A 13507-nucleotide genomic window follows, 5' to 3' on the forward strand; every position below is an offset into this window, starting at 1 on the left:
TCCTTCCCAGTGATCAGCCTGCCACCCTCCCTCAACCCCAGAACCTTCCTCCTGCTGCAGAATGAGAAGGGGAAGGTCTTGTCAGCTCCACGCTCTGGGTGCTTCTCCTATTCAAAATGTTTGCTTCTCAAAACAAAATTGCTAGGCAGACTCCCAACCCAAAATTCCAATATGGCATCTCTGGTGTAGGCGTCTGGAAGCTGCACCCTAATGCACTCCTGAGAGATTTGACCAAGGAACACAGCTCCTTGATGAATCATCCCAGAGGCTCAGTGAAGAACTTGTGCTCCTTGAAGAGGATCAAGTTAGTTTTCAGCAGTGCTGAAGAAATCAAAAAATCATTGCCCACTCACCTCCAACAGGGAGCCCCACCCACCTCCAATAGGGAGCCTGTCCTGAAGAAAACAGCTCTGCTTCTCCCCTTGTTTCCTCCTCTGTGGAGAGCAACACAACCTCTCCTGGAGGATGTGACCTTCCTGACTGGGCTTAGGTATGTGTTGCTGGCGACTGAGACAGACAGGAGACACCACCATTTCACTGTTCTCTGTGCTGTTCCTCGGAGTCTGCTCTCATTTCCTCTGTGCCACCCCTTTCCTAGAGCTGGAAGCAGCTACACACCCTGTGGTTCGATGGCAGTTCTTTGCTGTGGTTACAGCAGGACAACTCCAGACCTGGGAATGGAGATGTTTGTCTCTATCTGTCATTGAGATGAGAGTACAACCCAAGAACCTGCTGAGAGGGGGCAGGAAAAGCCATCAGGCCAGTCTTGACAAAGGTTGTGTCTTGTGTTATACAATTTCATCAAAGTGAGCTGCACCATTCCCATTCCTTCTGCTACCCATGGACACACGCACAGTCAAAACTCCATCTGTAACCTTTTTCTCTGATGTCCGTATTGACCCCATTCCAGGTGGATGACCATGGCTGATGCAGCAAAGAGCCTGGTTCAGTTGTCCCTAGGAAAGATGGCCCCCTCTACTTAAACAGCAAGGAGAAAATTAGAATGGCTTGGAGCCATGCTTGGCTGTTTCATCTTTGCCCTTTCCCTAGTTAGCTTTAACTGTCAACTTGACATAGGTTAGAGTCACTTGAGAACAGAGTCTCATGGGAATAGATTGGTTTGTGGGTATGTCCTTAGGGATTATCTTAATTGTTCATTGGTGTGGGAGTCCCTGCCCACTGTGGGCAGCACCATTCCCTAGGCAGGTGATCCTGGACTGTGTAAGAAAATATGAGCTTGTGAGTGAGCCAGCAAGCAGCAGTTCTCCCATGGTTTCTGCATTAACTTTCTGCCCAGACTTTCACCAATGATGGACTGTGATCTACATGCTAAAATAAACCATTTGCTCCCCTAAATTGCTGTTGGTCAAAGTGTTTTATCAGAGAAACAGAAAGGAAACTAGAAAAAGCCTGCGTTTGATGAGGCTCTTAATCTGGTTGAGGAAGAAGCCAGAGCTCAGAACTGTGGAAAGACTTACTATAATATACCTCCTCCCCAAGTGCCATGCTGGACCCACAGCTCCTCAACCCATACCTTTCCCACTTCACGGCTTTTCAGTGGGATGTTGGAGTACCACTTCTCTATATCCTACTAGGTGCCTTGGATCTCCAGAACACATCTCAGGCATATCTGGAGGTTTCCATTTGATTCTCCCTGCTGCGGGTGCAAACCATTCAAAATGAATTGCAAAGATCATCAGTTAAGAGAGAGAGTGAAAGTTTATGGCCAAGTTCATGTAATCATAGAGAGAGTGTGTGCAGGGCCAAGTACATATAATCAGAGAGTGTGAATGTGCAGGGCCAAGTACATGGAATCATAGAGAGTATGTGCAGGGCCAAGTACATGGAATCATAGAAAGAGTGTGCAGGGCCAAGTACATGGAATCATGGAGAGAGAGAGAGAGAGAGAGAGAGAGAGAGAGAGAGAGAGAGAGAGAGAGAGAGAGAGAAGGGCCAAGTACATGTAACCATAGAGAGAGTGCAGGGCTGAGTACATGTAATCATAGAGAGAGTGTGTGCACAGCCAAGTACATGGAATCATAGAGTGTGAATGTGCAGCGCCAAGTACATGGAATCATAGAGAGAGTGTGTGCAGGGCCAAGTACATGGAATCATAGAGAGTGTGCAGGGCCAAGTACATGGAACATAAGGAGAGTGCGTGTGTAGGGCCAAGTACATGGAATCATACTTAAAGCTGTTGATGTTTCTGCATTCTTTCCTGTGTGGAGAGCAGGCTACCACAGAGTTATATGTTTGTGTGTGCTGTATGTACACACGCACAGCAGAGAGTGAAGACCTGGGGAGTCATAGCGACCCTGCTTCCATCCCCCCTCCCTTATCTCTTCAGGGCTGTGCCAAGTGACTCTCCTTTGGGATGATGAGAAGAATATAAAGCATAAACAGGCCTCACAGCTTTCAGACTCGGCTGGGTCAAATCAGCCTTCTTTGCTGCAGTTGGGTTTGTGGCTGGGCAACACGTGTGTTTTAACGAGAAAGCTCTTTAAAATGTTCGAGTTAATGATGCCTAATAATCACAGGACCTTGGGACCCCTCTCTGACAGGATGGTTCTGGAAAGCTTTGCACTCCCAATGCTTGACCCTGGGACTGTTCTGCCTGATGTGGTAGCCACCAGCCACATGTGCTATTTGGCTTTAAGTTAGTTACAATCAAATAAGTGTAAAATTCCATCTCAAGCATGTTGGTCACACTTGGAGTATTTGATAATCTTCTATGGGAACTGGCTACAGCATTTGGACAGCACAGAAACAGACTTTTTCCATCATCACTGAACGTTCTACTAGACAAACTTTTCCTATCTTATGTCCCAAGAGGAGAACAATGACATCTCATTCACCACCATATTCCCAGCTCATAAATACAGTGCACTGTTTACAGAAAATGCTTGATAAACATGTGCTAAAGGAAGATATCTATTACAATTTGTGTTGTGATCATTCATAAATATTATTCAGTTTTGAGAAAGTTTTCAAATAAAATGCTCACATCCATAACTCTGGTAACACTGGCTTTTCTTTTATCTTGTTTCTTTCTGGTATAGTATAATTAATTTGAAAAACCAAGCTGTAGGATTTTTCCATATAAGTTGTTTTCTGAACAATTAGCAAGTTTCTGGGGGGGGGGGAGATCGGCAGCACTCTTGGGAGCTGTTAGAAAAACAGGAAGTCACAGGTCTACAACTCTGCAGCAAATCTGCTGAGCATGGGGTCCCAGACCTTGTCTCTCCAGGTGACATCAGCAGGGGCATGGGGGCTAGGATGAATGTTGTGGTTCTCAAACTCCTGTGCACTCAGCCACAGCTAGGGACTTCAAGGTGTTGAGAATGGGAGCCTGCAGGCCATGATAAGCCCAGGGCTGGAGGCAGAGGGATCTGGCTTAGTTAGGAGTGAGTGTCAGGAGCATGGAGGGGCTAAAGGGAACCTTCTGCAGGAGACTTAGGCACAGCTCTGTTCGACAAGCCAGCCCTCCCTGCCAAGAGGTCCTTGATGAAAGAGACAGCCTTTACTTGTCCAAACTGTCTTATTCATGGAGGATGAGGGTGCATACCTCTTACGGTGAAACAGAGGCTAAATACATTTTATGCAGGAAGGGGTGCCCAGGAAGGGAAGCTCATTGGCTAACCACTCAGGCCTATCTAGATACCTCATTGGCATGGTCCTTCATCAAGGTCCAATGGGCATGGAGCAGCGGAAAACTGGTTCATCACACAGAGCTGTGTGCAGCACACTTCCCAGAGCTTGCCTAAAAAGGCTCAATATTTTTACATACCTCTGGTCTCAGTCACATATTCATCTTCTGACCTCTTACCCAGGAAGAGTACAAAAACCCAAACATTGTACTCTGAAAACTAGGAGACTTTTACCAAGGCTCCTTTTGTGACAAGTTTATGTGTTTTATAGTCCTCCCTTCAGATGAGTCCAGTTCTGTGTGACAGTCAATTAGTTGGTGTCTTAGTAAGGGTTTCTATTCCTGCACAAATATCATGACCAAGAAGCAAACTGGGGAAGAAAGGGTTTATTCAGCTTATATTTCCACATTGCTGTTCATCACTAAAAGAAGTCAGGACTGGAACTTAAGCAGGTCAGGAAGTAGGAGCTGATACAGAGGCCATGGAGGAATGTTACTTACTGGCTTGCTTCCCCTGGCTTGCTCAGCCTGCTCTCTTATAGAACCCAAGACTACCCCCAGGGATGGCACCACCCACAAGGGGCCCTCCCCTCTTGATCACTAATTGAAAAAATGCCTTACAGCTGGATCTCATGGAGGCATTTTCTCAACCGAAGCTCCTTTCTCTGTGATAACTCCAGCCTGTGTCAAGTTGACACACAAAACCAGCCAGTACAGTTGGCAATTGCCACATCTCCAGTGATAAAAATGTTAGACTATCCTCAGGGTGGGAGGAGTAATGGGGACCCTGACTTTGTAAAGCTTGTCCTTAAGTATGTTAAGGCAGATAGTGGGCATCCAGGAGGCAAGTCTGACTGTCCTCCATCCAAATTCACTGCTGGAAACACAAAAGACTTAAAGACTAGTCCACTGTGGCAACACTTTGTAGGTGGGGAACCTTGGGGAGAGCCTAAGAGAGGGTTTCATATCTTAGAGAATGAGTAGAATTTACTTGACATTCTAGAACAGGTCATATTCCCAGTGTAGCCACAGGAAAGTGAACTTGAGGGACAGAGAATGTCCCAAGCATTCTGAAGGGACCTGGAAAGGGCATCCCTGGGTAAGAGACAGTATGCTACTTGCTTAATATAATTATTTATTCCTTTGTAGTCAATAGTTCTTTTTTGTTTTGTTTTGTTTTGTTTCGAGACAGGGTTTCTCTGTATAGCCTTGGCTGTCCTGGAACTCACTTTGTAGACCAGGCTGGCCTCGAACTCAGAAATCCACCTGCCTCTGCCTCTCAAGTGCTGGGATTAAAGCCACCATGCCCGGCTAGGCAATAGTTCTTAAATATTAAGAACTGTATCTTAAACTAAAATTAACACCATCAACTAGGGTTTCTGGTGGGAAGATTTTTCTATAAAAAGGTACAAATAGCTCTTAAGTTAGAGCTGAAGGACGGCAGAAGGTGATAGGAAAGCGCTGGGAAGCAAGTTCAGACGCACTTCCTTGAAAGCATGAGGACTTGAACTCCAGCCCCAGAACCCCTGAGAAAAAAATGCTGGGTGTGTTGGCCTTGTTTCCCAATCTCAGCACTGGGTAGGTGGGGACAGGCAGATCCTCAGGACTCGATGGCCAGCCAATTCCAGAGGTTATCTCCTGGCCTACACACAACTGTACCTGCATACACACTCAACACATGCAGAGACACACAGACAAATAGATACATACACGCCTGCACGCACACAACACACACAGACACATAATACACAGTCACACACAGGTGTACCTCCACATACCAACACATACAGACACAAAGAGACAGACAGAAACACACACACACACACACACACACATACACACATACACACACACACGACAAAAATGTCCTCAAAGTCTAGAAATCAGGATACACAGAGCTACATCACAGAGAGAGAAGAAAAACCACAAAAGTACTTCCTGAGATAATGTATTCCTCCACTCCCCCAAAGGTGGGCACAGTTGACTTGGGCTAATGCGCTGCTGTCCCACAAGTGTCTCCTCAGACGCCATCCTCTATAGCAGTGGTTTTCAACCTTCCTAACGCTGGGACCCTTTATGCTTCATGCTGTGGCGACCCCCAACCATAGAGTTATTTTCATTGCTACCTCATAGCTGTAACTGTGTTACTGTTATGAATCCTAATGTAAGCATCTGATACGCAGGATATTTGCTATGTAACCCCCCCAAAGGTGTCACGCCCCACAGGCTGAGAACCCTCTGCTCCAGGAGCTGCTGAGCGATCTGAGTTCACCTTTGCACAGTTAAGACCACGAGGATTTCCCTGGACTCCAATTGCCAATCAATTCTCATACGCTATCTTTCAGTCCTACTATCTTACCGCACAGTTAACACATATTTAGAAGATCTCAGAGTTCTCCCTGAGAAAGCAGAAGCCCTGGCATGAGCTCTGGAGAAGGGGAGGAGGCTCTGAGGCCAGGGCGGGGGAGCGTCAGGAAGAGACTGGTCTCCACAGTTGCAGATGGCTGGCTTGATGCTGTTGCAGGGATGAACGCTGCCATCCAGTTTGTTCTGTAATTAATATCTCACACTTCCAAACAGAGTGTGTGAAACTGCGAGGGACTCTGCCAGAATTCCTCCCAGCTTACATAAGCCCTGCTGGAGCGGGTCTGGGGATTTATTAGTGTTCTGAACATTTGATGAAATCTATAGCTGCTGTACTGTATACACAGACCCGATACTAACGTCGCCATCAGTCAGAGGGCGAGGCCTCCTTAGTAGAGCTCATCTACTAATGTGTTAGAGATTCACACATTACTCATGATCACCAAAGAATTTGCATACTTACAACCTCTTTCCTGCAATTCTTCTCTCCCAGCTTGCTGGGTTTAAGAGTACAGGCCACGGAGAACTCTTGAACTCTCTGTCACAGACATGAAAAGTAACGGGAACATCACTGCCATGCTGAGGACATTTTCAACTCAGGATTTATTTATTTGGCAAACACCAAACCCACGAGTCCAGCTCAGACGTCACGCTCCCCCAACCAGGCAGAGCTGATCGCCCCATCTATGTTTCTGTGCCTCTCCTCCATGTGGACTTGATCCAGGATTCCCAGGAAACACCCAAATCCAAGACACGCAAGTCCCTTTTATAGAACAATGCGGCATTTGCATATAGCCCACACACATATGTTTTGAATCTCCTCTAGGTCATTATAATACTAAATTCAATGTCAGTTCGGTGTGAATAGTTACACTGTCTTGTTAGAGAATAATGATATGAAAAAATTGCATGTGTTCAATACAAACATAGTTTTTTTTTCCCCCAAATATTTTCAATCTGTAGTTGCACAGGTACAGAACCCTTATTCATGGAGGATTATCTGCATCTGTTACCCCAAGCAAATCTGTAGATCCTTTGTGGTTTGGAAAAACACATTTCGTCCACTTTATATTGAAGACTCTTGAATGATAATAGCTGCCTATCAAACTAAAGTGGAAAGGACACCACAGTTCCACAGTGCAGCATCATTCACAGAAACCACTCTGGTGCACACAGGTTCAACAGGCAGGTCTTCTGTTGGCTCAGTTACCCAGACAGAGGGTTCTTGAAGCCCTATGGCTCAGCACCTCTAGGGCTGCAGGGGGCCTTTGCAAACACCTACTGGACTAGGGGTAGGGGGAATCAAATTTCCTTTCCTTTCGTCTTCTTGGGATTTTCATGGTAAGTAATATCAACACAATTTTATAGGAGAGAAAAACAAGATGAGAGAGGTCAGAGGTCGGGTCATTGTCTCCAGGCCGCAAAGTCAACCCCTCTCACTCACTTGCCTGCTGACGTCATGCACTGCTTGGTGAAGTAGCCTTTGAGGCCCTCACTGACCTGCCACTTACTCGCTTCAACTAAGCAGCTAAGAAATTACATCCTGAAAGAAAGTCATGAGCCACCGGATACAGGTGCTGGCAACTGACCTCAGGGTCTTCTGAAGGTAAAGAAAGCCAGCAGGGCTAACTGAGCCCTGAGAGGAAGCATCTCAAGGCTGCTCCTCCTGTTCCGCCCCCCCCCCCCACCCCGAGCTTGGAAGGCTTGCTCTCCCCCCACCTCCAGCCATTGCCCCCCCCCGTTTTCCCCACCCCCATTCCAACCCACTATCCCACCCCCACCTGCTGCCCCCCCTCCCCAGTCCCCAGAAGAACAGATCTGGCTCCTGTGCTCAGTTCTTTTGGGAGAGCTACCCCAGTTTTTTCATGGGCAACTCAGTAGAGGTCACACTTTCTTTGTTTTTCTCTGATGCCAGCATAAAATTGAGGTGGTTTCCGGAGCCTACTTTACTTCCCTCTTGAAAGCTTATCTTTTCTTCCTCTTTCTGAGTTAATATCTAATAACTTCTAAAATCAACGATCTACCTGTTGTTACTTGTGAGAAAGAAGAAGAGGAGGAGGTACGAGTGAAAAGGAAGGTTGGTTTCCTTAATTCCACTGACAGATGGAAGCCAGGAGAGAGTACCTGCAAGTCATGTTTCTAGAAATGGGGTTCCCGGGGTCTTTGGGAAAAGATGGTGCCAGATTTTTTTTTTTCTTTAGAGTGAAATTTTATTTTAATTTCATTCACACAGTTCCAAGTTCTGTTGCTCTTTTGGATTCATCTTCTCATGTACTTATTGATATTTTCCCCCTGCTTCGTTCTCTCGGGTTTTTAATCCTTTAAGCACTTTAATAATACAATGGGATCTGTAATCCTATCAAAAAAGTTTTAGGAGACAGGCTTTGAGGTTACTTTCTCATTAATCATCCTTCTGCCTCTAAGCAATTCGAGAATTGAAAGCTAGATCTCTAATGGAGAAATTACATGATCTATACCACACTGCCCTCCGTGACATGGGACAGTCAAATGGTCTGGCCATGGCTTCAGCGGTATGGAGGTGATCAAGGGTCCGTCTAAGTCTCTTTCATCCCTGGCTCCTTTAAGTTAAAAAAATTCCTCCTTTCTAATGACCACTACACTGTGTGTATGTTTATGTGTGTGTATGTATGTATGTATGTATGTTTGTGTGTGTGTGTGTATGTGTGTATGTTTGTGTGTGTGAGTGTGTGTGTGTATGTGTGTTTGTGTGTGTATATATGTATGTGTATGTTTGTGTGTGTGTTTGTCTGTATATATATGTGTGTATATGTTTGTGTGTGTATATGTGTGTGTGAATGAGTATGTGCGTGCACACGTGTGCTCATGTATTTGTGTATGTGAGTATAGTGTTTATGTGCTATGGTGTTCATGTGGTGGTCAGAAGGAAACCTTGGGTGTGGTTCTTGCTATCTGCCTTGTTAGAGGCCGCGTCTCCGGTTTGCTGCTGTGTATTCTAGGCTAGCTGGACTGCAAGCTGCCGAGGCTTCTCTTGGCTCCGCCTCCTGTCTGACCCGTAAAGCACCAGCATTACAGACATACGTATCCCACCCACCTGGCTTTCCATGGGTTCTGGAGATGTGACCTCAGGTCTTCATGCTTGTGTGGCCACTTTCTAGCCCAACCGCCACTTCTTGGCACATCCACGCCTACTCTCCTGCTTATCAGGAATGGCAAATAGTCAAGATGTCACCCGATCGTAAAACATAAATATACCTTCAAGGATAGGCCCTATGTGGCTCATCTGAATTAGGAGCCAGGTCCTCAGATGTGTGGTATAGTGGGAATACACTGTATTCAGCAAAGGCACACATCTTACTTGGAAAGGAAGAGCTGAAAGTCAGAACTCTGAAAAGTGTGTTTGAGGAAGGGGCAGTGAGGAATCTGGAGGGACACTCCCTGAACTGGTCCCCTCCCCCTGACCGCAAACTCTCTCTGCTGCCATTCTATGGGAACTCAGCCCTGTGGTATGCGTCCTGCCTATGAGGTGCCAGCCTGGTGCAAGTTTAGCTGGTAACCATCACCCTACACGGCCCTTGAAGGAAGGGTCTTGGTATTAAAATGCTCAGCAGCCATAGTTTCTTGATAGAGCATGCATAAAACTAGTATAAACCTATACAAGAAATTAATGCAGATAGTGTTTCATTTGAAAATGTCTGGAGGCTGGGAGGAATTGCCCAGAAAATTTCCATATGCTAACTGTTTTTCCCTCAGGTCTGGAAATAAAACCAAACTTAATCATCGCAACAGAACTGAATAACAGTATGTCTATCTGTTCAGCCCTTATGTCTTTCCTTGTCCAGATGCGCAGAGCTCCAGAGAAATAGAAACTCAAGTTGTCAGCTCCCGGTGCAAATCTGTGTACCTGTTATATGCAAGCCACACTGAAGACATACAGAAACAGGACCCGCCTGTCTATCTGTCGTCAGTTCTGGCAGCCTGAAGGTTTGGAAAACGCTAATCAGCAGCAACAATAACGTCCCTTGCTAGGGGCTGGAGGGAGGGCCCTGTGGATTAGGAGGCTCACTGCTCTGGAAGGGGATCCGAGTTTGGTACCCAGTACCAACTCTGAACTCACAGCCTCCTGGAGACCCAGGACCTGCTTCTGGCTGCCACGGGCACCTGTACACATACGGTACACACAGGCAGCACGCACATGCATATGCACACGCACACACACACACTAATAATAAAACACCCACACACAAATAAAAACGACATTGAAAAGTCCCTTTAAGACTTCCAAATTGATGCCCAACCTCTACCAGAAGTTGGAAATAAAGTCTAAGCACTAAGAGCTCCTATTTATTCAGGATAAAGCCTTCATAGCTTCAAGTTTACTGACTTCTGATATCTGAGGAAAGCCATCCACTTCAGCCTGTCCCTGGCGCCTGTGGCCTCCTGCGTACTGGTCAGAACACAAGAGCAATCTGAAATGGATGAAAGGAGCAAGATTTCTGCTCTCATGGAGCTATTATGTCGTAAATCATCAATACTGCATAGGAATTACAATAGATCTGTTTTCCATATTTCTGCTCAAGAGCACACTCTCTGCCAGATTTTTAATGGATTTTTAATTGAGCGACCTATTCTGAGTTGAAAATAATTCTTCAACAACATGCATACTGCTTAGCATATCATTATTTTAAAAAGTATTCATGCACTAACATGAAAATCAAGTGTACCCTGGGTTAAATGCAGGAATTTTAATTATCCATAAAATTTAAATGTGCAGGGCATGATGGCATGTGCCTATAATCCCAGCACATAGAAGAGAGAGAAAAATAGAACAGAGACTCAAAGCCAGCCTTGGCTACATAGCAAGTTTGAGGCTAGCCTAAACTAAATGAGACCCGATCACAAAACAAAACAAAATCTAAATGCATTTAACAGACAGACAACATCATAACCTTTTGAGAATTTGCTGTTGTCCCTGAACTCCAGAGTCTTCCCGAGCTATGGTGGCTTTTGCCAGAATAATCTTGGCTTTCATTTTCAGACAAATGCAATCTCTTGAATAACTTGTGTTTTTTTTGTCCCGAGAAATAGCAGTCCCATATGTGTAACTCTTATAAAGGACCCAAATATTTTTCACTTCATAATTTTGCTTCGTGTCTGCAAGGTAATTGGAATGGATTAGACATTCCCTAGCAACGTCTTTCGGATGTCAGCCACTCTGGAATTTTACGTTGGAATAATTAAAGTGCATGACTTGGAAAGGGCAAGAAACTAGGGGAATTCTTCAGAGCATGACATTTATGAGAAGATGACAGAGAGGATGATGTCACCAATGAGTTCAACCTTTTGAGATTCTGGTGACCAGCAAGCCTAGACTTAGTCCAGTCCTCCTGGGTGACTCACTGTAGATATAGGCAGGGTCTCTCTCTCTCTCTCTCTCTCTCTCTCTCTCTCTCTCACACACACACACACACACACACACACACACACACACACACACACATCTTTAATCCTGCTCTCCAAATTTAGCTCCCCCTCTCAAACAATTTGGTGCTACTTAAATTCCGTACACTGGGTCTCTGTGAGTAATCCTGCTTAGTCTTAAATAGAATCCAGGTGCACGGTGCATTTAAGTGAAGCCTTTTCGCCCGATACCAACACCAATCAGGAATTGTGCACCAGGTGTTCTCTCTTCAGGATCAGAGGGCATTAAAATGATTTCCTTCCGTCTACAAAATAATTTAAACAGAAAAAAAAAATTAAACCATGTCATCCCTCCCCAGCTCTATTCTGAATGATCACAACTGGAATGTTGGTTAAAGTCAACATTACAATATTTCTAATTTCACAGGACAATAATTTAATCTTTTAGATCAAACAAGGCCAAGAGACAGAACAAGTGGGCATGTTTGCAAATTATTTCAAGACCACATCTCTCTAGTTTTGCAATGCATTTCTTGAGCCATGGAAATGAATGAATACACAGCATGTTCTGACTTGAAATTGGGCATTCAGAATGAAAGAAAATGAATGTGAGCTGCTTCCTTTTCACAATTCTTTGTGTTTAGGTTTTTAATTAACACACAAAGATATATAGCTGTACATACTAATATGGAACCAGGTAATAATCAATACATTGTATATCTTGAATAGCATTTAAATCAATGTACTTATGCTCTCAAACATTTATCAATTCTTTGTGGTTTTGTTTTGTTATGTTTCAAAATCTTTTCTTCTAGCTGTTTGAATGTTCAATACACAGTACCCAAGAGCTTCCTATTCTTACCTGACTGTAGCCAGGAACGCATTCATAAGCCCCCCTCCCCTACTTTCTCTCCTCCCCATTTCCTCCCCCTCTCCTCCCCCTCCTCTCCTTCCATCCTCTCTTCCCCCCATCCTCTCTCCCCCCTCCCCTCACTCCCCTCCTCCTTCCCCATGTCTGATAATCACCAATCTACTCTCAACTTCCATAAAGTCTGCTTTTGTAGATTTTCCATGATAGAGAAAGTGCATGGGATGGTTCGTATGTGTTCTGCCCAGGGAGAGGCACTATTAGAAGGTGAGGCCCTGTTGGAATAGGTGTGGCCTTGTTGGAGTAGGTGTGTCACTGTTGGTGTGGGCTTTAAGACCCTCATCCTAGCTGTCTGGAACTCAATATTCTGCTAGCAGCCTTCAGATGAAGATGTAAAACTGTCAGCTTTCCCTACACCATACCTGCCTGGATGCTGCCATGCTCCCACCTTGATGATAATGGACTGAACCTCTGAATCTGTAAACCAGCCCCAGTTAAATGTTGCGCTTGTAAGAGTTGCCTTGGTCATGGTGTCTGTTTACAGCAGTAAAACCTTAACTAAGACAGTACAGCATCTGTCTTTCTGCGTCTAGTCTGCTTCATTTAACATAATGGTCTCCAATTCTATCCATGTTGTCACAAACAATTTCATTCTTTTGTGTAGCTGAATGAGTATCTAATTTTGTACCACATTTTCTTTACACATTCACCAACTGATGGACACTTAGGTACTTCCATTTCTTGGCTATTGATGCACATGGACACACAGATGTCTCCTTGCCACAGTGACTTACTTTCTCTTGGATGTGTGCCCAGCCCCAGGATGGCAAGGTTATTTGGTAGTTCCATTTTTAATTTTTTGAAGAATACATTTCTTCTTCTTCTTCTTCTTCTTCTTCTTCTTCTTCTTCTTCTTCTTCTTCTTCTTCTTCTTCTTTTTGTAAGATCTGTATTTATGAGGAATCTTTTTTAGGTCAGTAAATTTTAGATCTACCCACTCAAGGAATGGATTATATCCATTATTTAAAAGGGTGGGCTTTTTTTCCTCAATAGAAAGCAACGAGGCCCCCTCATCACACATAACACTGAGAAACCATTACTTCTTAGCAAGCATGAGATTTGTGGGTATGTGTTTATAACATTTTTCAAATTCAAAAGAAGAGGCAAAATCAACAACAACAACTAGTACAACCACCACCACGACCACCACCACCACCACAAACACTAGG

This window comes from Mus pahari, chromosome 1, assembly GCF_900095145.1.
Source record: "Mus pahari chromosome 1, PAHARI_EIJ_v1.1, whole genome shotgun sequence".
Classification (NCBI taxonomy): Eukaryota; Metazoa; Chordata; class Mammalia; order Rodentia; family Muridae; genus Mus; species Mus pahari.